The 22,445-nt window shown below is 40.8% G+C and overlaps 2 pseudogenes; one reads left to right on the top strand and one right to left on the bottom strand.

The window, feature by feature from the left end:
• Positions 1 to 2,795: 2,795 nt before the first annotated feature.
• Positions 2,796 to 8,418, top strand: LOC140934270 (uncharacterized; annotated as a pseudogene).
• A 207-nt stretch (positions 8,419 to 8,625) lies between these two features.
• Positions 8,626 to 9,513, bottom strand: LOC140934269 (uncharacterized; annotated as a pseudogene).
• Between the last annotated feature and the right edge of the window lie 12,932 nt (positions 9,514 to 22,445).

Here is a 22,445-nt window from a genome sequence, read left to right as displayed (position 1 = left end):
ACCATTTTCTCTTCATAAATTTTGTAAGAGGGAAGAAAAGAGGAAGACAAAAGATGGTGAAAACTAAAAATTATTATACGAACAGCCACTACCTGATCATCGCAAGCCACTTATATGTTGTCACGTTTTTTATTTGGCATCAGGAAGTCAGCCCAAATCAGGAAGTCGATTTACATTGAGGCGACATTCCAAGTACAAGTACAGCTGGTGTGATCATCTAGGTAGCTTTTGTACTATGTCAAATATAATGACACTGTAAGTACACTGTAAGAAGGAAACAGTTCTTGATCACTAAAAAATTGGATGACTTACCAGCTGGGCAGTCTATTGGGCCAGTTTTAACTATACACGTCACTGCTTAACTCTAGGATGTGATGGTGAGCAGCATAAAACTTTTTATCAATGGAACTAAAATGCAACTGCCTTGTTCTCATTACTTTTGCTTTTTAGGATGGTTTCCATCATGTTTGTTACATGATTTTTTCTTTATTCTGCCAGAAAGCACATGTGTGTTTTTAAAGAATTTCAGTCAGGCTTATTGCAAGCCTGGATTAAGTTATAAAACATTTATAACAACACGTGCTCACAGTTCTACCATTATTCTCAGTTGATTCTACCATCATTTACAGTTCATTGATTGAATATTATTTTTTCATGGGGAATTTTCTGGTACTCAAATAAAAAAAGCTACGTAACTGTACCAAGGCATGTATATAGTAAGTCTTCCATCCTCCTCTCCCTCATTTTTCATTTAATTGCAAATTAAGAGGTTACGAAACGCTAGAACGTGAAAATAAAACTTACCCTAATTACTCGTCATATAAAAGATTAAACATAATGAATAGATTTCCAAATATGAGGTTCTCATTTGCCATGGTTTTGAACGAAGAGTAGGTTAAAGTTTGGTTGTCAAGGCGCCATCTTGAGCCGCCATATTGGATTTGCAAACACGTAAATTGCTCAATGGGTTTGTTATCAAGTGATTCCTCGGGATAACTTGCGTGCTGTTCTTGCAGCCTTTACTTCACTGGATTTGAGACAGTTTCATCATTTTGGTAAGTTCGTATTTCTTGTTTTCTCTTTGAGAATCTTTGAGTTTCTAATATTCAAATACGAGATTTTTAAGTCGATCATGGTAGAAATCACATCAGCTAATACACTAGGGGTGCTTTCCATTTAGTCAAAATTTCCTGAATTTCTGGTTCGACATTTTGTCAGTTCATCCCACTGGAAAATTCCCAGAAAAAGGGGAAAATCTAAAAGGGTGGGCCCGTTTTCCCGGTTGGAATTTCCAAACGGAATTTCGTGTTCCATTTACACATTTCTTGTACTTTCTACCAGTTCCAGGTCCACGGCAAGAAGATCTCTCACAGCCAGTTAGCAAATCAAACTGGCTTCCCTCAAGCTCATGTATCAATGCACGGTTTGGTTTTTTGCTGGTGCGACAATGGAGGCACTATTGCACCACGAGTGACCCTGGCCTTGGATTAATTGGGAAGTATCTAGTAATGAGTAGCAGCAATATTTATTCAGAGGTTCATATTCACGCACTGAATAGAATTCCTGCAATTTTTCTGCTGACATGCTTTTCCTACCATTTGCTCTCTTCAGACGCTTCCTCTTTAGATTCCAGTCAGTCACCTTCACCCTATTCTGAAACTATGACATCTAACAAACTAACAAACTGGGAAGATCGTGACGTTGGAGGCAGGAATTGCGGTCAATAGTAAGACCTTTGAAGAGCACTTCCTGAGTCGATCTTCTGAAGCAATTAAGAAGATGCGGCAGTCAGAGGAGTATAAGAGAATCTTGGAATCGTTGACCAGCGCGCATGGAATATACAACGGCCCTGCTGGGGGAGTTCTTCCTCTTCAGCTTGTGCCATTGAAATGCATGACGGAAGGGTGGATGGGGGTGATTACCCTGAAGTTCAAGCCACGTTGGTCGGTTGCTATGAGAAATAGTCCCGTTGCTACCCTAAGGGTCACATGGCGACGCGATGCCTGCTTTGAGACAGCGACTTTGTTGACGCCAAGGGCTTATTAAAGGCTAAATAAATGCTTTAGGAAGTATATGTTTGCATTAAATACTAAAACTGACCATTCTTTTTCGATCCTGGTGGGAAAATCAAAGCTTTTGTGTCAAGTTTCCACGGAACAGCTCGCTGAAAAGTGGTACTCCAGGAGCAAACATTCGGTTTACAAAGCCCAGCAGTCAATCAGACCGAGCAAATTTTGGCATTTCTGGAGATCTGGCACCATAGGAACAATTTTTTTATTAGGGAGTCCTACTGTATAGAAGAAAACAGTAGAATTATTGACGAAAATAGCGGTTTTCCCACCCTACAAGGTAGGATTTTGACCATTTTGCAGCCTAGATCACCCAGAAGGCCATAAAACACTAAGTTGAAAATGAACTTCGACTCTTATGGCGTCTTTTTCATCTGAAGAATCAGACGAATCAAGGTAAGAAAACGCACTGTAAATACGATTTTTTACCACGGTCCGTTCTGGTCGCCTTGAATTCCTGAGACTGAATATCGAGTGTTCTGTTTACCTGTAGCCCTGAGTGAGCCCCAATATCTTGCGGAAACAGCCGAAAATGTGGTAAAAGGAAAGGTCATAAAGGTAAATGTGACTCCAGAGGCCATGAAATTCATGCATTCTGGAAGGGATCTCCGTTGTATGCGATTTATAAACAGCGACAGCGGCTGGTAACCGAGCCTAGGCAAATCCTTGAAGAAAGCTTCTCTGCCCTGCAAGTTAAAGAGGAGGCTTTGTCCAAGAAAGAGGAAGATGTTTCAGTCTTACAGAGGCAAATTAATAAGTACTTACAAAAGGGGTAAATTTCTTCAGGGTATTTTTGGGAAAGCTTTTAGTGATTACCACCAATCAGAGGATGCAATTAAACAATCATTAGCACTGAAATAACAGAGCTTTTTATCCAGAAGAAAGTATAATCTTGTATGTAAAACACAAAATTCATTTTTTAGTGCAGATAAAGAGGTCTGGCTGCCACGTAACATGAAATGTCTTGGGGTTGACCTGAGGTTCCTGAAACTAAGTGTATGTGATGAAAGTGTTGACAGGTTTGTTAAAAGTTTGGACATTGGTCACATCACACAGTTACCAGGAGTATCAAGTGTTTCTCCCACGGTGACGGGCTTGGTTTTTATGACTATTGATTTACACTTACGAGTTCCTCATCTTTCACAAAAACTAGTGTGGTTCAGTGAAAATGAAAATCATTTTATTTTTAAGTTCTCTTGGAAGTATGGTGTGCTGGAACTTTGGAGATCAGGTGCAGAGCAGGGACTTTCGGTACCTTCTCCACTGTGTTAGTGTTCAGGAAAAAGATCAGCTTATGCATGACCTCTGGGAGCAACACACTGAGGAGATGAAGATTTTAACTGTATGCAATAAGGATTGTACTGTAGAATTTCAGCCAGGTGCGGACATGTCATGGCAGAGCTGGGCTGCCAATGAACTCAACCAAGCAGCTAAATATCCTTCCCCTTATGCCAATGTGCATAAAGGTAACATGTGCACCATGGGTGGAAGTATTGGTTTCAGTGACAATGACACCTTGAAGCCCTTCACTTTAGAGAAAAGAAAGTCACATGTTGAAAAGGTAAGAAATTTTATGTCTTCTCTTTCTTCTAGTTTGACAGAAAAAAACAGGCATGCTAGAAAGCTACAGTTCATGGCTGAGAATGGCATCCGACAGCTAGGACTCCCTAGGATTGGGCAGTTTGCTGAGCGGTTGAGGCCAGAACCAATGCATTTCATTTTTGAGATCAATGCTTGGCAGCACTATCTTAATCTTCTTCACTTAGAAGCAGGATGCGAAATATATTTGACCCTTTTGTTTCTGTTTTGGCAGCACCCTTGGGTAGAGGAGATGAAGATGACATTGATGCGGTACAACTGCAAAAGTCGCTTGTGAAGATTTCTAGCCTTGAGAGTGTTGGTGAGCGTGCTAGACAGCAAGACCTTTTATAAGAATCTGAGGAGAAACTGAGACAAACACCTTGAAAAGGCAGGCAATGGTAGTGTGAGGAAAGCTTCAGGTAAGAGGGGATGTGGGCTTGGGTATCTTGCCTCAAGAGTTAGGGATCACTACAGCGATGAATCCAGGGGGGGCTGGCAACGGCCTTTGATCTTGCCGCTTTTCGGTTTTCCATGATCGCCCCAGTTAAGAAATCTGTCAATCATTAGAGAACTGTAGCGAGCATGCGCGAAACGGGCTGGGAACGACAATTCTTCACGAAACAACAATTCGTCTTCGCAGCGATTTGACAGTGTGAAGTGAATTCGCTTTTGGTTCTGTTGGTCATTGTCTTTGCTGTAACCGATTTTGTTCCGCGGCAATGTGGAGCTTACGTTTTCCTTTCTTCTGGTCTTGCGTTTGTCATTACATGCGGTTTTAACTACACTAAGAAGGAGACCAGTGAACGGTCATTGTACATTTTCGTCGATGCCCGACCTTTTAGCTCAGTAGAGGCTTTCAAGCTGTGTTTCTGTTTAGAAGACCCACAAGACTAGAAGAAGGGCCAGCCCTCCAATGCATATGTAGAAGAGTTTATATTTTCAAGTGAAAGGCCGAAAATTAATCGTTCGTGATATTAAAAAAAGCGCGGTGGCCGTGGTCAAGTAGAAGAGTTGTCAGAGTTGTTTACGGTTTTATTACACCTTTAACACGAAAAGAAATGATGATTGAGGTTCTTAATTCCTTATCCTTGATTGTGAACTTATCCTTGCAGAGTTGCGTTGGATATCGATGATTGAGTGGCATATGGTCAAATCTCGTAGTTCGTGTACTTTTTTATGTACTAGAAGCTAAATAAATTTTGCCAAGAGATCATTCACTCTGGATATCCTTAAATTCTTATCTTTGTGTAATTTAATTTAATCTTCAACGTAGTTTCTAAGAAATGAATATAGGCAAATGAAAGGGTAATTATTTTGTGTGTTTGGAGTTCTCTTTTCATGACAGCAGTTACTACAGTGCCTTCAGTTTGAGTCGTTTTGTTTTGTTGCAAACAAAGAGGGAGAAATTATAAATATTTTATTCCAAAAACAACTGAAACAAGAGTATGGTTTGAAAAAGATTAGCTAAGGTCAGAAAATAAATGTTCAAGTTTGCATGTTTTGACAAGGACTACATCTGGCTAAATATGCTTCAAAGGGAATTTATAAAATCTTAAAAATGGTGACATTTCTATTTTTGCCTTTCCTTTGGCCACTGTGATAAGTTTTTGCCATATAGTTGCATGTAATGTTTTACACCCTTGGAAATCAACCTGCCAGGTTTAATAGTTTGTGTCTGTGTAAAAATGTAGTTTACTGTTATTGAAATCAAAGTAGACCCTCTCAACTTAAAATCCCTTGTAGTAGTGGATATTGAAAACACCATAGGATGCCATGGGAAAAAAAATGTAAAATGATTATTAAGATAATATTATTTGCAGTCAACAATAACAGTTACAAACTTGTGTTGAGGCTGGCAAAAATATTTTTCAGAGACCATAAACCTTCACTGACTTTGCTATTACAACAAGTGGTAAAAGGGAATTAAAATTTGAGATCACCTCCCTGGGCTTACACAGAAAGAGAGTATGGGTAGTAGGACACATTGTGCATTTCCCTACCCTTTTTAAGCCAAGAGACCTTATTTTATAATCCTGATTCATTTCCATACAGAATTAAGGTAGCTTTTAAACTTAGAAACATGGCAAAACTTGGGGGAAAAATGGTGGTACCAATAGACTGTACTCTATAGACCCCTTCTTCTTCAACCTTCACAACCCAAACAGACACCTTGTTCAAAACTCTAAAGGGTGAAATGATCACCACCCTAAATCAGCAGCAAATACCCATCTTGGTCAAATAAGCCAAGGGTAGTATCGTAGAAAGAACTGCTGAGAGGATAGGGCGCAAGCCCAACAATAACTTATTTTGATGGTTGATAAAAAATCAATTTTACCTTGTATAATTTAGTTGTAAATCAGATTCATAACTTACACAAACAATAAACTTAAGTTGTATATTTTTCAAGCCTCTTCTGATTCTCTTTTTAAACTTTGCAAAACAATCAGTTTTCTTTTTTCTGTTTCTTGTACTTCAGTCCTTTGAGGAATTTTTCTCAATGCATACTCTTTCCCGATGTACTCACTCTTACTAGCAACTGAATTAGCCTCTTGTTCTCACACTAAACTACTATAATCATTTCAAATATAATTCATAAATAAAGGGTAATTTTTGTACCAACAATTTCAAGGAGATACTTGAAACCAGAGTCACTATAAAATACAAAACTACTAAATACGGTATTGCTGTTGGAAATTTATTGATTATCACTCCAATGACATTTCAGTGAAGGTTTTGAAGGTTCAGTAAACCCCTCCCAGCCTTCTGATATTAAAAATAGCTTATACAGACAGACCGAGTATATGTGAAGCAAAGTGATCGGAGCATTTACCTTGGTTTTTACTAAATTGGCCCTGTATTCTGTATTTAACTCATAAATATTTGTTGTGCCTCCCGGTGTACACAAACAAACCTACGAACAGCCAAGTAGAAAATCAGTGGTTTAATGAACATCAGTGAACATTCACATATGACTGTTGCAAGACTCATACCAATATATTGTGCTCGCAGCATATGTTTAAGATAAGGAAGAGAGTCTTAATACCACTGTAAGCGGAAAAATATAAGAGACGGAGCAAGATGGTCGCTCGAAAATTCACGAAGCTTGAAAATAACTGAACTTGCCGAGATCCCGAATCACGATAAGTGGAGTCACCCATGAACTGATCATACATCACGCCTCCTGATGTCCAAAAGGTCCATTGAAAAAGTTCATAGAAACCAATTCTTGATATTTGTACGCGGGGAAACTTAAAACCGAGCAAAAACTAATCGTCCTTCCATGTCTACATTCTCCGCCATATTTGTTTTCAAGGAAAATTTGTACTTAGTCTCACTCGGCCGAATTTCTTAACTGGGGCGATCATGTAAACTCGGTTCCAGACCTCGCTGCCAGCCCCCCCTGGATGAATCTAACAGACATAACAAGTTGTCAGTGAGACTGATAGGCAATCAAGCAATTGCCTTGGCAAGATATTCCTTGTTGACACTTTAAAATGTGAAAATGAAACAGAGGCACAGAAAGCCAAACGACTGGCTCTTGGAAAAATAGGTGAGTATTTGAGAAATGCTTGGGGACTTTTTAACAAAATTGAGACTAATTCTGCTCAAGTTGCAGAACTGAAGGAAGTGTGCGAAATGTATTTCAATCTCATCTCTTTGTTTTGTCCTTCCAGTGTAAATGTCACAACATGGACAGTTGGATATGCTATTCCCTATCATGCAAATTTGTTGTTTCAGTTGTATAAGGTTGGTTATGGCATTGCCTCATTGCAGGCTAAAGAGGCCAAACATTCTGGTGTGAAAGATGATTTGACTTTAACTAACAGCACACTCGTTGTTCGCTTTAAAACCAGTGGTTTGCAAACAGTGCAACACCCATTTCGCTGATAACGTATTATTGTCGTCTCATTTAAAGTTCTGCAATGTTGCTGGGTTAACAAGTTCAAAAATAAAACCAGGTACAATGACAGTACCTACCTTGAAAGAAGCCTTGCGCTCGAGAGGATTGAGTGTTGCAGGTAATAAGGAAGTTCTTGTAAAACGTCTTGAAGGTGCTCTAGCTGGGAAAGGTTATCATATTTTTTAGAATTATAAACCCTGTAAAAAGACTGCTATTTCTAACCTTTCTTTCCTATGTATTTTTTCTTGCTTAAATTGCTTCATTATGATATGCAAGGTAAACTTTGAGGGAAGAAATCATAACTTGCCCTTTCATCTGTTGGAAGATTTTTCCCAATTTTTCTTAATCGGGGCTGAAAGGGGTGCTTTGTTAGATTTTGGGGTATAAAGGATTCTGTGTGAACTTATGATACTTTAGTTCGAGGAGCTTGGGTTTAATGATCACTACTGTAAAATTGGTGCAGCAACGTTGACCTGCAACTCATTTAACTCACAGGAGAAACCCTCGATACACCTTGTCTGTTTTCTTGAACAACTGACATTCTACTATGTGACCTGCTTGAAAAAAGCTCATAGTATTTCTACAAGAAAGTGATGTGCTTTTATGTAATTTAGCAGTAGTATGCACTTAGAAAAAAGGGGTTATATTTTACCGATTATTTTATTGGAGAATGTTTACAAAGCAGCAATTTGATCATTATAAAGATACTTTAATAGTAATTAAAACTATACAGATGTGCAATTTTATAAAGTATATCATAAGCCAAAAAAACATATCAAATTGCCCAACAAAGTGGGTTACAATAACGCAACTGAAAAAGATGAAATAAAATTATTGTTCTTCTGTAAGACCTCAAGTATATTATCCAGTAATGGATTGTCTGATAGATAATATATGAAAATTTTTGTTCAACAGATTTCTCTATGATTTTGGGAGTTGTAAGTAACAATTTTTATTGGGAAGCAGTGAAACTCAAAGATCTTCATAATATTTTTAGCTACATAACACTGTAAGACTGTCTCTATAGAATACTAATAGTGGCTTTACCTTGTAGTAATAATGCATTTATTGTATTCTTTTTCGACTAGATATTTAAGTTATTTAGTAATCAAAATCCTTTTATATCTGAAAGAAATATTTTCATTTGAAATAATTGATTGAGACAACCTCAATGTTGTTGTTGTTGACTTCAAGTGTTCAAGGTCAAAGTGATGCTCAAACAGATCAGTCTAATCAGTCCTGTTGTTTCTCGGTCAAGTTCATGAGTTTCTGTAAATTAGAATCCTTCGCAAAACCATTTCGGTCATAGTGCTGAACGTAAAAAGTTGTGGTGATCCTCTGACGTTTCATGGAGAACTTTATTTCAATTGGAGTTGTTTGCATGACAACAAAGATTGATTTGCCACTGAAGGTTTAAATTATTCGACCCTTCTCGGAAATTTTTGCATAGTGTCGCTTCGTTAAAGAATTCTCCCTTGAAAATTTTGCTGGCGACCAAATTTTTCTCCACTGTGTCGGGTCGTGTGATCGTCGTTATTTTCTCTCCTTTCTTTGAGGATTCAATGTTACCGCCATAAACTTGTACCAGGACCCACAGATGCCTGACGATTTGGAAGGGCACAGATAACACGACAGGTGCCATGAGACCAGTCATTCTTGATCTGCCGAGCTTGGAATGAATTCAAAGCCCAATTTCTATTATAAACCCATCCAACATCGGGCCAATAAGCTCAAGCTTGTTCCTCATGAGCTCTTCCAGGACGGGGTCGAGCTCCTCATCCCGTAATTCGGCTTGTTCTCAGCAAAACAAACCCTCTTCATCCAGTCATGTTCAACAGAAAATTTCATCTCCACCACATTTCTGTTCCAAAGGCGGTCCCCTCTTTCTGTATCACTTTCCACCCCAAGAGGCCTCAAATTTAACTTTCTTGGGCTTTCGATAACTTTTCTACTTGCCGCCATTTTGAGAATGTTTTCCAATTATTGCTTTTTCTGCCAACTGCCACTGACAATTGCTGCGCCAGTAAGCAAGTACAGTTGCGGGAGGAAAACCCATAGCAACCGACCATTGTGAGCCACCTTCGGTTCACCATCATTGCCATCCCAGGTTACACAAGAACAGCCTGAGATAAGGGCTCTTGGGCCCCAAACGACTGACTGTTGAGCAGTGTAGGTGGTTGGATGCCTTGAGGAAGGCACTGGAGGGAGCGAAATTAGACTTGGGGGATGTGTTATTAGATCAAATAGTGCACTGACTGTTGCCCAGACGACAGGGTGAGGAATGCGTTGGATAAGGAGTACAGGTCCTGGTTGCCGCTTTGCGAGAGGCATGCGCCAGGTCCCTGTCCCAGGCCCTAGCGGACCGGGGCCCAGGATCGACCTAGAGTCTGGCGCATGGCACAGTACGCCCAGGTACAGCGGGAGTACGGTAAGAACAGATCCTGCTGTGCCCAAGATGTCATCTGAGGCACCTGGCAAGATCCTCCAACTCATCTTCCTATGGGAGTTCAGGAGCCTTTTTGGCAGTCTTTGAGCGAGCTTCGGTGCCAGACGACAGGTGTCCGCAGCCTGTGGGGCCACCTAAGTGGGAGCTTATGGCCCCTATTACAGCTGGGGATGTCGACCAATCTCTGAATGGGATGAAGGATGGAGCACTGGGCCCAGACGGCCGAAAGCTAAAGGACGTGAGAGCTATGCCCACCAACCAGTTGGCGGCTCACTTCAATCTATGGCTTCTATCAGGCTACCTGCCGAGTATTTTGAGAGGAGGCGACACTGTGCTGCTTCCTAAGGTGTCGGGAGCTAGTGCCCCCAATGAGTTTCATCCCATCATGATATCGGATATTGTGGTGAGATGTTTCCATAGGATCATGGCACAAAGGATGGAGATGCATCTTCCGCTCAGTCTCCACCAAAAGGCTTTCTGGTCCAGGGACGGAATTGCCAACTCAGAATGGTTCATGCAGACGGTTACCAAACACCATCAGGATAACCTCTGCCCTCTCAACATTGCCTTTGTGGATGTGAAGAAGGTTTTCGTTTCTGTGTCCCACCAATCTATCTTGGTTGTGGCCGCTCGTTTAGGGGTTCCACCGCCTTTCCTGGGCTACTTGAGTGAGCTGTATAGCGATGTGCTGACTAAACTAAGGATCGGCACTGAACTGAGCGATCCAATCAGGTTGGGGCGGGGCGTCAGACAAGGAGACCCGATCAGCGTTCATTTATTTAATGCCGTGATTGATTTGGCGCTCACCGGGCTTGGTCCGGAGCTTGGAACGGAAATTGGAGTTGTCAGAGTGAACCACAACGTCTTCGCGGATGACACTGCGTTAATCGCAAGGTCCCCAGTTTGACTTCAGGTGCTGGCTAGTGATCTGGACCACCAGCTCATACTGTGTGGACTGGAACTTAGTCCTGGTCTGCAAGGAAAGTCGGCGAGTATCTGCTTAAGCATAGATGGCAGAGCGAAGAAGTGGATCGTGTATCCACACCCCTACCTTCGGGTACAGGGAGAGTTAATACCAACTTTAACCATTAGCCAAGTCTACAAGTACTTAGGCGTTAACATCTCGCCACAAAGTACAAAGGCAACCATTGCGGATACGCTCAAGCAGGGGCTGAGTAACATCTCTAAAGCCTCACTGAAGCCGCCACAGAGGCCATATACTGCTAACTGCCATCTGTTTCCCAAGCTACTCCACCAGCTTACTCTAACACTGTCATCTGCCAAGTACTTGAAATGGCTCGATTGAACTATGCGATCTGCTGTTAGGTCCTGGCTTAAACTAGCGAAGGACACCTCAACCGCCTTTTTCCATGCTAAGGCGGTTGATTGTGGGTTGAATCTTCCTCTGTTAGAGCACGAAAACCACTCCTTAATCAAGCAAGAGCTGCTAGAATGGCTGATTCCACGAACCCGGTGGTACGTGCTACGCTGGAAACCCCAGCGGCACGTTAAGTCCTCAGGGCAAAGCAGACCACCCTGAATGACTCTGTTGTGGGAACACGCAGGGTCTGAGGGGTGTGTTAGCACAACAACTGCATCGCTCATGCAATGGATGAGGACTGGCGACAGCCCCACATGTACCCGCACAACATCTGTGGGTAACTTTGGGGGATATGCAGTTAATGGACATGCATACATTGGTGCGATCAAGATCAGGGGCAACTTGGTCAGTACAGCATTGAGATCGGCTAGAGGTCGCCCCGACCATGACATCAGATGCGACTGTGGCGGCAGACCAGAGTCCTTGGGTCACATCTTAATCTGGTAATGTCTGGTGCGGAAAAGATTGGGTACAGTATCCACCATGAACCGGCAATACCAACACCAGCAGGTATTCAAAGGCCAGACCTAGTCCCAGTACGCAATAGCAACTTAACAATACTGGACGTTACAATCGTTGCAGACAATGCAGACCTTGAGAAGACCCACAATGACAAATGTGTCTATTATAATGTTCCAGCCATTGGAGAGTGGGCCCAACTATGCTTTGAGCCTAGGCACATTGCCTTTGAGGCTCTGGCTATGAATTGGAGGGGGCTTCTGGCCACTAGATCTGCTACGGCATTATGAAGGCTTGGACTGAGCGTGCTGTTCCTTAGCCTAGTTTTGGCTGTGGCTCTGGAGCGTGCGACCTGGATAGTCAATCATTTCAGGCGCTTGACCTACACCATTAGGTCTAGATGATGGCACTTAATTTGTGCTTGATGTAGCTCTGAGAGCAGGCATTCGGATTCTTCAGGCCCAGTGGGCTTAATGAGACATGAAAGCAAAGGGAACAAAGCACGAAGAAAGTTGTATGGTGAGGTTGCACGCGGTTTATGCCAGTGTAGAGTAGGTGGATGAAGTGGTTTGAGTCGGAAAAGCGTTGTACCATTCACTGTGCAAAGTCATATGTTGGGCCTGAAGCTAAATAGTGAGGTAACAGACATCTCTGTAGAGTCCCAAATGCTGACATTCATACAGTTTGTGAGCCCGATCACCTCATGAGTGGAAAGTGCATTTCTTTTGGTAAAAGATGTGCGAACTCTGATGCCCTGACCTCCCTAATCAAGGATGGACTGCATCAGTGTAGTTTGAAGACTGAAAATACTAAAGGCCTTGCAACAGATGGAGCTCTCATGAAGATCGGGAAAAACCATCTGGTGCCTGATATATTTGCAGGAATTCGATATTCAAGCGTGTGATGCCGTCACAACTGAGGGGACGACTGGACGTGAACTTACCTCCAACATATGATGCACTGATGCACAAGGTAAATCCTAACACGACGAGAATGGCGAAATGTCGCAACAGTTCAGGGCCTTTTTTTGGTTGAAAGTTAAAGGGAAGAGGCCTTTTCTGAAGGAAGCAATGAGTTAACCTACGTGATATGTCCTCAAGTAACCTCAATCAAGTAGAGCATGTGCCTCAAGATGTTGTGCTTCGCGCACTGATCCTGAAATTGGGTATGACTCTTGTATTTGCCATTGCTGATGTTGCTAGATCTCTTTAGTGAGGAGGTTCTTTTCATCCTTTTTCCAAACGTGGATGTTGCTGATCTCCGTTGCCTATTTGAAGTGTGCAAAAAAGTTGCCAAATTTCTCGTCCTTCAACAATCTTGATGCACCCCACGTGTTCTCGCCTCCGTACGATAGATGTTTACACTGCTAGTCAGTTGACATAAGTACAACAGAGCAGTTCAAGTTGATTTCTTTCATTGTAATGGAGTGAGCAAGGGTCTCAGTGTCTCTTAAGGTGGTAATGGAGGCTACTTTTCGTATTTTTTTGCAAAATTTTAAAAATACATTTGCTCCAACTCTGTCAAATTACCATTAGTGAGGAGCAATGTTGTGTACTTTCTGGCAAATTTTTCCAAAAAACATTTAAGTATATCAGAAATTTGACGTTAAGGGCGTGGCCAACATCATGTCACATCACATTTCTCGACAATACTTAAGGATATTTTGTTCTTTGACCATAATCTTTGGCCCCACGATTACTTTCAATATTTTCTATTCTCGCTTTTCAGCTGACATCACACATTTATGCAAATTAGGCACCCGCCATGTTGGAGCCCATGTAAGGGCTCATATTTTATGCAAATGTAAGCCTTTCTATGAAGGATGAAGCGTTCGCGTGCAATAAATTCAACTTTTAATGGATAACTTCAAAGGCGAGAATCCAGAATCTCCAGAGGATATTCTGCAAAAGATACCGGTGCATTCAAGCTATGCCATTACAGAAACGCGCCCATTCAAAAACGTCGATCGTGAAAATGCAAATAAGTGAAAAATGACGTTAATTTAGTGTCAATCAAGAAATCCCCTGGGTATATCCCTTTCCTGGTTATTGTTCCTGCTCAGACATCCGCAACATTTGCCTATTCGTCGATGAAGAATAGAACTTTACACGACTAACAATAGCTCAGTCTGTTTAAAAACTTTCTAAATTTACTCCGAATTAGCATGTGACTTTTTGCTGTTAAACGCTTCAAAATTGAAAAATCCTTGATGACTGTTGTTGATTTTGCCGTAAATAATTCAATGCACTGACTTAAAATGAATTTTTACCTTTTACAAAATTCTTGGTGTTCGAATCGATCGATGAAATATGAGCGAACCGATGCGTTAATAGTTTGTTTACATTTTGTCACGGGTTTTGGATAATATTATAAACCTTAAAATTTACAGGCAAATTCGACGAAAAAGCACTCTCAAATACATTCTTCATTTAAGATATTGATTTTAGCAAAGTATAAGGCAAAATTAAGAGCAATACTTTGTTTAAGAACGCTATAACTACATATTTAACGGCCAAACCTAAACAGCGATCTAATCCGTTTCTTGAAAACAACTACAATACCGCTTCTGATAATAATATTTATAAACGCTGCAAACTTTTTTATTCAATCTTATCGAGTGATTTTCGGGAAGATGTGTTTTTAAGTGAAGAATACTTTGGTTTCTGATTAGCTTTAACTGTTTTACCATCAAAACGATTCGCACGAGACTACCGAATTCGCGAGGGTTTTATGTTAGTGCACGAGGAAGAAAAATGCTTCTCTTTGCATAAACTTGAAGCACTGACAAAGACATTCCAACACTTAAAACAATGGCAACCTACTTCTATTGTTTCTGCATTGTCTCTTGAAAGTGTGAGAATAGTTAACCGCTATGAAGTTCATAAGAGACCGAAAACGACGGTAGTCTTTGAAACTTCGTTTTTGCTCGCAAAGCCTAATGGGTATCCCACTTTTCACGGGCGACGTTTTTCAATGGGCGCGTTTCTGCAATGCCAAGGGCCTAGAAACCACACAAAAGAACGATATTTGAAGATTTCTGTGGTGGGAGTAGATCCGGCAGCTTTACCGAGCGAGTAGTTGAGTCCAGAATGCTTGCCTCCAATAGAAGTCTCTGACTTACTCTCGTACTTAGTTCTAGAGACAAGCCATTACACGAATAAGCAATTAAAGGCTTTCAAAAGTCTTCAGGCATATAATCAAATGGTTTCTGGCTTTGTCGCGTCAGTTAATGGAAAGGAAATAGCGGACAAGTATGTTGTAGTGGCTAAAGTGCGACATTCGCAGAGCATGAGAGATCCTCTAGTGAATATCTGGATCATCACAGAGAAAGATGGGACCATTATCTCAGCGCATTGTTTAGATTGCAAAGCAGGACTAGGTGAAACCTGCTCCCATGTAGCGAGTGCTCTGTTTTACATCAAAGCCATAACACAGATCCAAGGAAAGCTCGCCTGTACTCAAGTGAAATGCAGGTTGGTTTAACTGACGTATGTGAACGAAGTACCATACGCAAGAGCAAAGGATATCAACTTTTCATCTGCCCAAAAGCTAAAAACCACATTGGATCTGCAAATTGGGTCATTACCTCAAAATGCTGGGGAGAATAAGGAAACAAATACCGTAGAACAACGCCATGGACAACAATTTGGTTCGACTCCACCGTCAGATAGAGAAATGGAAGAGGTCTATGCTAAACTGAATAATTGTGGTAACAAAGCTGTGGCCCTAAGCTTGATTGATCCTTATGCTGATTAGTTTATCGATGAAAGCTGCACACTACCGACCATTTCAGAATTATTTCAGACTAAAAATCTTGATCTTCAGTACCTGGAGCTACTTAAATTGAGTACTAACATCACATTAAATATTTCTGAGGACCAGATAAACAAAGTGGAAGTCAACTCACGATCCCAGGCAAACGGTTCAGGATTTTATAGCCATAGAGGTGCCAGAATTGGCGCATCTGTTAGCACTGCAGTATTTCACACAAACTTTGCAAAACCCTCCCAGTCCTTGATTAGGACAATTTGTTACCCAAGCCTTTACAAGGTCAATACTAAAGCAGTTAGGCATGGTCAAAAGCACGAGTGATGCCATAAAGGCATATGAAGCGGCTGTCAAAGCAAACCATGCAAACTTAGAGGTAAAGAAGTGTGGATTATTTATAAACAAAGGGAAAGCATTTCTCTATGCCACACCCGATTTCCTTGTGCCTTGTAGCTGTTGCAGGAACGGGTGTGGGGAAATGAAATGCCCTTTCATCATCAAAGATGGTAATTTTGAGGACTATATTCAGCAAAAGAATTCCTGCCTAGAAAAAGTAAATGGGCACTTCCAACTAAAGAAAACTCACAGCTACTACTTTCAAGTACAGCAGCAACTCTTCTCAGTGCCAAATGTCAAATATTGTGACTTTGTGGTATGTGCTATTGACAAAATGAAAAACATTCATTTACTAGTTCAACGCATATACCCTGACATTGAACATTGGAACCGTGTGCTGCCTAAATTAGAAATATTTTGGACAATTTGCAGTCTCCCTGACATTTTGGGGCAATGGTACACTCGACGTTGCACAGTTCCAGTTAAATTACCAGATAAGGATGCCATCTGTTTCTGTCGAATGAAAAGAGATGAAGAGAGCTTTTTATGCAGTAATGAGGAATGCTCTCCAGAATCTGTTAAGGCTACTGTGAGTCCTGACTCAAAATCAAGTCTGGCTAGTTCAAGGGCGCAAAGAGCTAAAATCGAAGCAGCAAAAGCAGCATTAGTGCCGAAACAGGCTGAAGAAAGAAGTAGAAAAATGGTAGAATTGGAAGTAAAAAGGGTTGAGATGGAAATATAACGAACTGAATAACAATTAGAACAAAGGCTAGAACCGACCAAATTAGAAGCAGAGAGAGGTCGCAGCTGTGAGAAATTAAGTAGAATTAGCCAATTTGGAGTCCTCTATTACAGAACAGGAAATGTCTAATTCACTCACTGGCCAGGAAGGTGTCAAATAGTCCCTTAAACTGGATGTAAAGGACGCTCAATCCTTAAAGGTACCACCTGAAACTAAACCGTCTGTGATTAGTGCCAATAAAGTCCTAGTGAGCAAGCCATCTCATACATTCACCCCAGCAATGGGAAATGCCCGGGTTTCCAACACACTCTCTACTGGGAACACTCATGTTAAGGTGCCAAGTGTAAATTTTAGGACTCCTGCTGTTGTAGAGGGGGGCATACATAAAACTGTTAAACACCATATTCAAGATAGAGCCCAGTTGGAAACCCCTGATCCACCCACTAAAGAACTGCATGGCCCACTACCATCACCCGGTGTACACCCATAGTGTAGTCTAGTGGCACATCCGTAAATGAACAGTTCCTACAAGGACCTAGTCTGACAAATGCGAGGGTATGTTTTACTAGACAAGAGTAACCCAAGCAATACAGATTCTCTTGTTTGTCAATGAGCAAGTAGTGATCCACTGCTCCTGGGAACAGGACTATACCTCACCTAAAATTGCAACCTGCAGTCTTAGTGGCACTCAATCCTGAGGGAGCTTGATGTTCAAGTAGATGAAACCCTTATCTGGTCTGACTTGATGACGTCTCTGCAATATATCAAGAACCAGAATGGGCACTTCCAAACCTGTCCCTTATCGCGTTGCCGAGATTCACGAAACAACCTTCCCAGAATAGTAGCATCATGTTCCCGGTTATATGAACCCAGCTGATGACAGTTCCTGAGGCGTCCGTATTCGGCATTTCCGACCTGGATGTCAGTGGTGGTCGGTTTTCTTTGGCAGCCAGAGTATCAGTGGCCCAATGCTCCAGTGTACGGCATTCAAAGTGACAATAAAGAAGTTAAACTACCCATTTAATGTGGTGATCCTGACGGTGTTGCTGAAGAGGCAGCTGAACCAAGCACAAGCAAAACAAAAGTCCCAAAGAAACAAGGAAACAAAGAGAAGAAACGCCATGACAAGTTGGCATAGGAAGCAAATAAGGCACATGCACAAATGTGCGATAAGGCCATGCGTATGATGGACAAAATTAGTTCTCTTCTAGATAGATTTGAAGGGCAGCGACTGATCATGACTAAAATGTGAAATCATAAATGAAGAACTTGTGTGCATGTGTTGTTTAAAGGATTAAATAAACCACTTGTTCACACAAAATAGAGATATTCATGAGCTGCGTCTGGAATTAGCATACTTAGCAGTTGTTAGCCACTAATAGTAGGTCATCATATGGTGTGCTATTAAATCTTTCACCATAACAGATTTCTTTCAATATAAAGTTGGGACCCTCCCTTACTGACCAGTGTTCTTTGTCAGCCCAGTGGGCCATCATTTTCTCTCAGATACCACAATTACTACACCAAAGTTGAACTTTTCTCAGAAATACCTAGGTAGTAAAATTTGATTGTGCCTTTCTTTCCAGTGTCTGCATTTGTCTTCACCACTTCATCGCTCTTGTTTCTCTTACTTTTAATAGTTGCTTGCTTTAAAATCATACCATATTTGAACTCTCGATAAACGACGTCTTGAAAATTTCTTAATGTAAAAGGGTTTGTATAGAAAACTGTGGCTGAGTGATTTAAACTGTTCTTCCCGTACAAATCCCTCTTATTATTGGCAGACTTCTCTACGCCTAAACACTTTTTACCGAAACTATTGTTTTTGTTTAGAAACTTTGATCACATGACCAACAGTTGCTACAGGTGTATTCAAAACTTCACAAATTTTCAAGCTCAACAGTAAATACTGTTGATCTGCCTCAACAGAACGCTATTGTTATATAATATTTATTTAATATTGAGGAAAGATTATTGATTACGTTTAGGATTTGTGACCAAAATTTGTCAATTAAATGTATGTTTCATATTGGTTTTCTTTATTATAAAGCAGTTACAGAATAAATTAGAATAAAACCTGTACTGTCTATTGCAACCTGTCTGCAGACTCGAGGTCATGAGCTCCTTTTTTGGATAACATGGAAAGTTTTTAAATGTCCCTGGGGTGGGGGTATTTGATCACCCGAATGGACCCTAGTGTGGGGCATTAGAACAGCATTTGGCTGGGGTAGGGAGGAATATAAACAGTAATTTTCAAAAAACTCAAATGCCCGGGGGGTTGCCCAGGGAGGGAGATTGAAGCTTTGATTTAACCGCCACATAGTGGCTCTCATCCAAACTGATGTAAAGTTCTCTGGGAGATTTGTATCCACAATTTTGAAGAACTGTTCTGTTCTTTTCCAAGTAATTGTCTTCTTAGTACAACTCTTTGGCAAATTGCAGGACGTCTTCAAAATTTGATATTGACCCATTTATTTGATCCGCTAAATTTAATGCGTTCAGTATCGCAATTTCCAAATTACCTGAGGTACTGTCTGGGGTTGCGCATTCTGTCATATCAGCTGACCTTAAAATACTAGTAGCATATGCACCAGTCTGGTTACCAGCAGACAACATCATCTCTTGACCAAACATCAGGATCAAATCTTCGTCATTTTTGAAGTAAAGCCCACCTCACATAATCATTCACACCAGTGCAAATGACTTTTGAATGCTCAGCACTGGGAATTTGCACAGAACATGCTCAGCTAATGATCGAAAATGATCGAAATTGCAGTGTGAAAATATCCTTCATCAAAAAACATTATCTCTTCACTACTGACTCAAGACGACAAATATAACCCTCTCTGCCGCCAACTCAACAGCAAACTGGGCTCCTTAACAGCCTTCCCTAACGTACAATTAATCAGCAACAGCAACATTAAGGAAAATTGGCCTCCTCGAAGCCAACCTTAAAGATGCAGCATTCAATAGATTCAAAAAACAAACAAGACCTCTCCCTCAACAGACTCAACAAACCAATTCAAGAACTCCCCTTAATGTTCCTGATGATCACTGCTTCTAACAACAACAAATTTTATTGTACCCACGTCCTTCTTCTCCCTCCAGTAAGCAGCTCCGCACACCAGCAGCAGCCCACTCTTCCCACAACTAAATCCAGTTCATCTAATCAAAGACCCAACTTGCAAAAACTATGTTGCCCGACAAGCAGAGTTTGGTCGGGGGTATAGATCCTGTGCAAGCGTTTTACATCCCCAGGCAACTCTATCTAAACTGACGGAACTGTGAAGCAATTCGTGCATTATAAGAAGAGCTAAGTCAACCACAACCATGATGCCGAAGGGTCTAGCCCCATAGGGTCTAGTCTTCATTTAAATTTTGACTTCCATGATTTGTTTTTCTTGACTCATTTTCTCCTCCTCTTAGACACGTAGCACTATTTGACCTCTAAAGAGATATTAATGGATACCATCCCGGGAACTCAACTTCCCCACTTTATTAAGTCTAGGTTTTTGGCATGTCCACGCCCGTTTGAGGGGGTGTTCAGCTTTTGGAAACAAATTCATTTTCACTGATTTTTAAGGTTCATCAAGGTGACTCAACCCAGTCATTTTGCGAGGGTATCAACCTACTTTAAAAGCACTCTGGTATCCCCACCTTTACTTTGATCATAAGTCTAACATTTAGCACGGATAACACATAGATCAATCTAAAATATAGCATAAAATTTTTGGGAATTGAAGTAAATGTCACGAGGTTATAGTGCCACGCCTCTTTGGGGTCTGAGTCGAAATTCTGCTGTTGCCAGCATTTTTTCGTGAAAATCTGTTGGTTACACATAGTGCACATTAGTGCCTTGCATTGAACAGAGTTTCACCAAAATCGCAAAAGACCCAATGCGAGAAATTTAGCGGTTTCCCAATCTAGATCATAATTTATGTGGAAATGATAAACTTTACACGATTATATCTAATAAACTATGAGATTTATCCCTTTATTTTGGGGATCTTTATAACATATGGGTCCTTGTAAGTAAGCAAAAAGCTTTAGGGTGTTGAAAATGCGCACGATTTCGAGCAATGAAAACATATAGAAACTATAGTTTTAGCTATTTGCTAACGTGAGTCCCTCTCATGAAAAAAGCATTTTCTTAAAAATTTGTAGTCTTTTTTCCTTCAAATTTTTTTCAGGGCCACAATTGATTAACTACCAGGATTCAGAATTTCATGGTCATTGAAAAACTGTGACATTATCTTCTATAAGCCCAAACTTGAGTAAACATTTTTTTTTAGCGTTTTGGCTGAGTTTGTGCTTTGGGAGTTTTCTACTGTTTCTAGTCTGTCGTGATACAACATTCTTATTCAGCACAAGTGCAATGACCACGCTTGGCTGACTTCCGAATGACCACCGAGATATGATTGTGATCAGTGTAATTTCTAAAGGGTTCTGTTCCCATTTATCACATTTCACTGTGTCATATGCACCCCATACTTCTGAGGTATACAATGTAGGTTCGAACAGTGTGTTAAAAAGTTTATTGCAAGTACCAATTGCTAATTTTTGGAAGTCAAGAAAAATTTTGATGCAAAAATAAGGCATCTACATTTTTCGATCAGTATTCCCTTTGAATTTGAGAAGTTACCATTAGCCCAGAAGGCAAGTCCTAGGTAGGAATAGTCTTGTGCATTTCAATAGGGTCATAATCAATAAAAAAAGGAATATTTCTCAAGCATTGATTTGTGGCATCGTTTCTCAAATTCATAATTTTTGTCTTTTTGAGATTTATGGAGAGTTTCCAGTTTTTGCAGTATTGCTGAAAGATATTTAGGCTTGTTTGAAGACTAGTAGCACTGCGTAAGAATAAAACTTCATCATCAGCATATAATAAACAGCTTAATGTGAACCACTTGGGAGAATAACTGGTTCATTAGAATTGCATGCTTTTAATAGATTAGGAATTCCATTCAAATATAGATTGAATAGCAGAATCCCTCTTCCATAGGTAAAATAATCAGTTCTTTTGTTCTCAAATTTAATGATGTTAAACCCCATGGAAACCATCAGAACAAGCGAAAGCACAAAGGAAAAACGAGCAGAAAATGTGTCCATTATAAGTGTAACACAAAAAGAGTACTGTTTGCAACAGTCAAGGAACCTACAGACAGGCCAAACGTATTATGGAGAACTTGGGTCTGACTCCTGGATCATCTGAAAAAAGTGTCAACGACCCTCTGACCATACCTCAAGATCATTCATTGATAGTGGACGCCACTGCCTTACATGGTTCAACTTGCTAACAGTGGAAAGTGTTCTTGCACATGCGCATGATTGATCAGGAACATCAGCCATCATTGTATTGCCGTGGCAATGACAGTGGGGGAACTTGACAACCTAGTGGCGAGTTTCTCGACCGGGAGCTTGAATCAGATTACAACAGCAACAGCTCCACCACCTCTAGGTTCCAAAAAGCCACCAAGGTAATGCAAAAAAATGGAAGATTATCCACTGCAGGAGATTGAAGATGAGGAAGCACTCCAGTCAGAACAGTTGACACCACAGACAGTTGGAGAAACCACTCTTCTGATTAGGAAGAACAAGAAGCTAGACAATCCTATTCCCAGCACATCGCTAGTCCTCAAAAGAATTGCTTGAGGAGTGCAAAAGTGTGCTGGATACCGACGAGATATCACCTTGTCAGTCAAAGACTGGTCACTGGTCAGGCCACTTGAGGCATGAATACCTAATTACATATGCATATTTTG

Source organism: Porites lutea, chromosome 4 (assembly GCF_958299795.1).
Source record: "Porites lutea chromosome 4, jaPorLute2.1, whole genome shotgun sequence".
Lineage (NCBI taxonomy): Eukaryota > Metazoa > Cnidaria > Anthozoa > Scleractinia > Poritidae > Porites > Porites lutea.
This window is presented reverse-complemented; position numbering and strand designations above follow the sequence as displayed.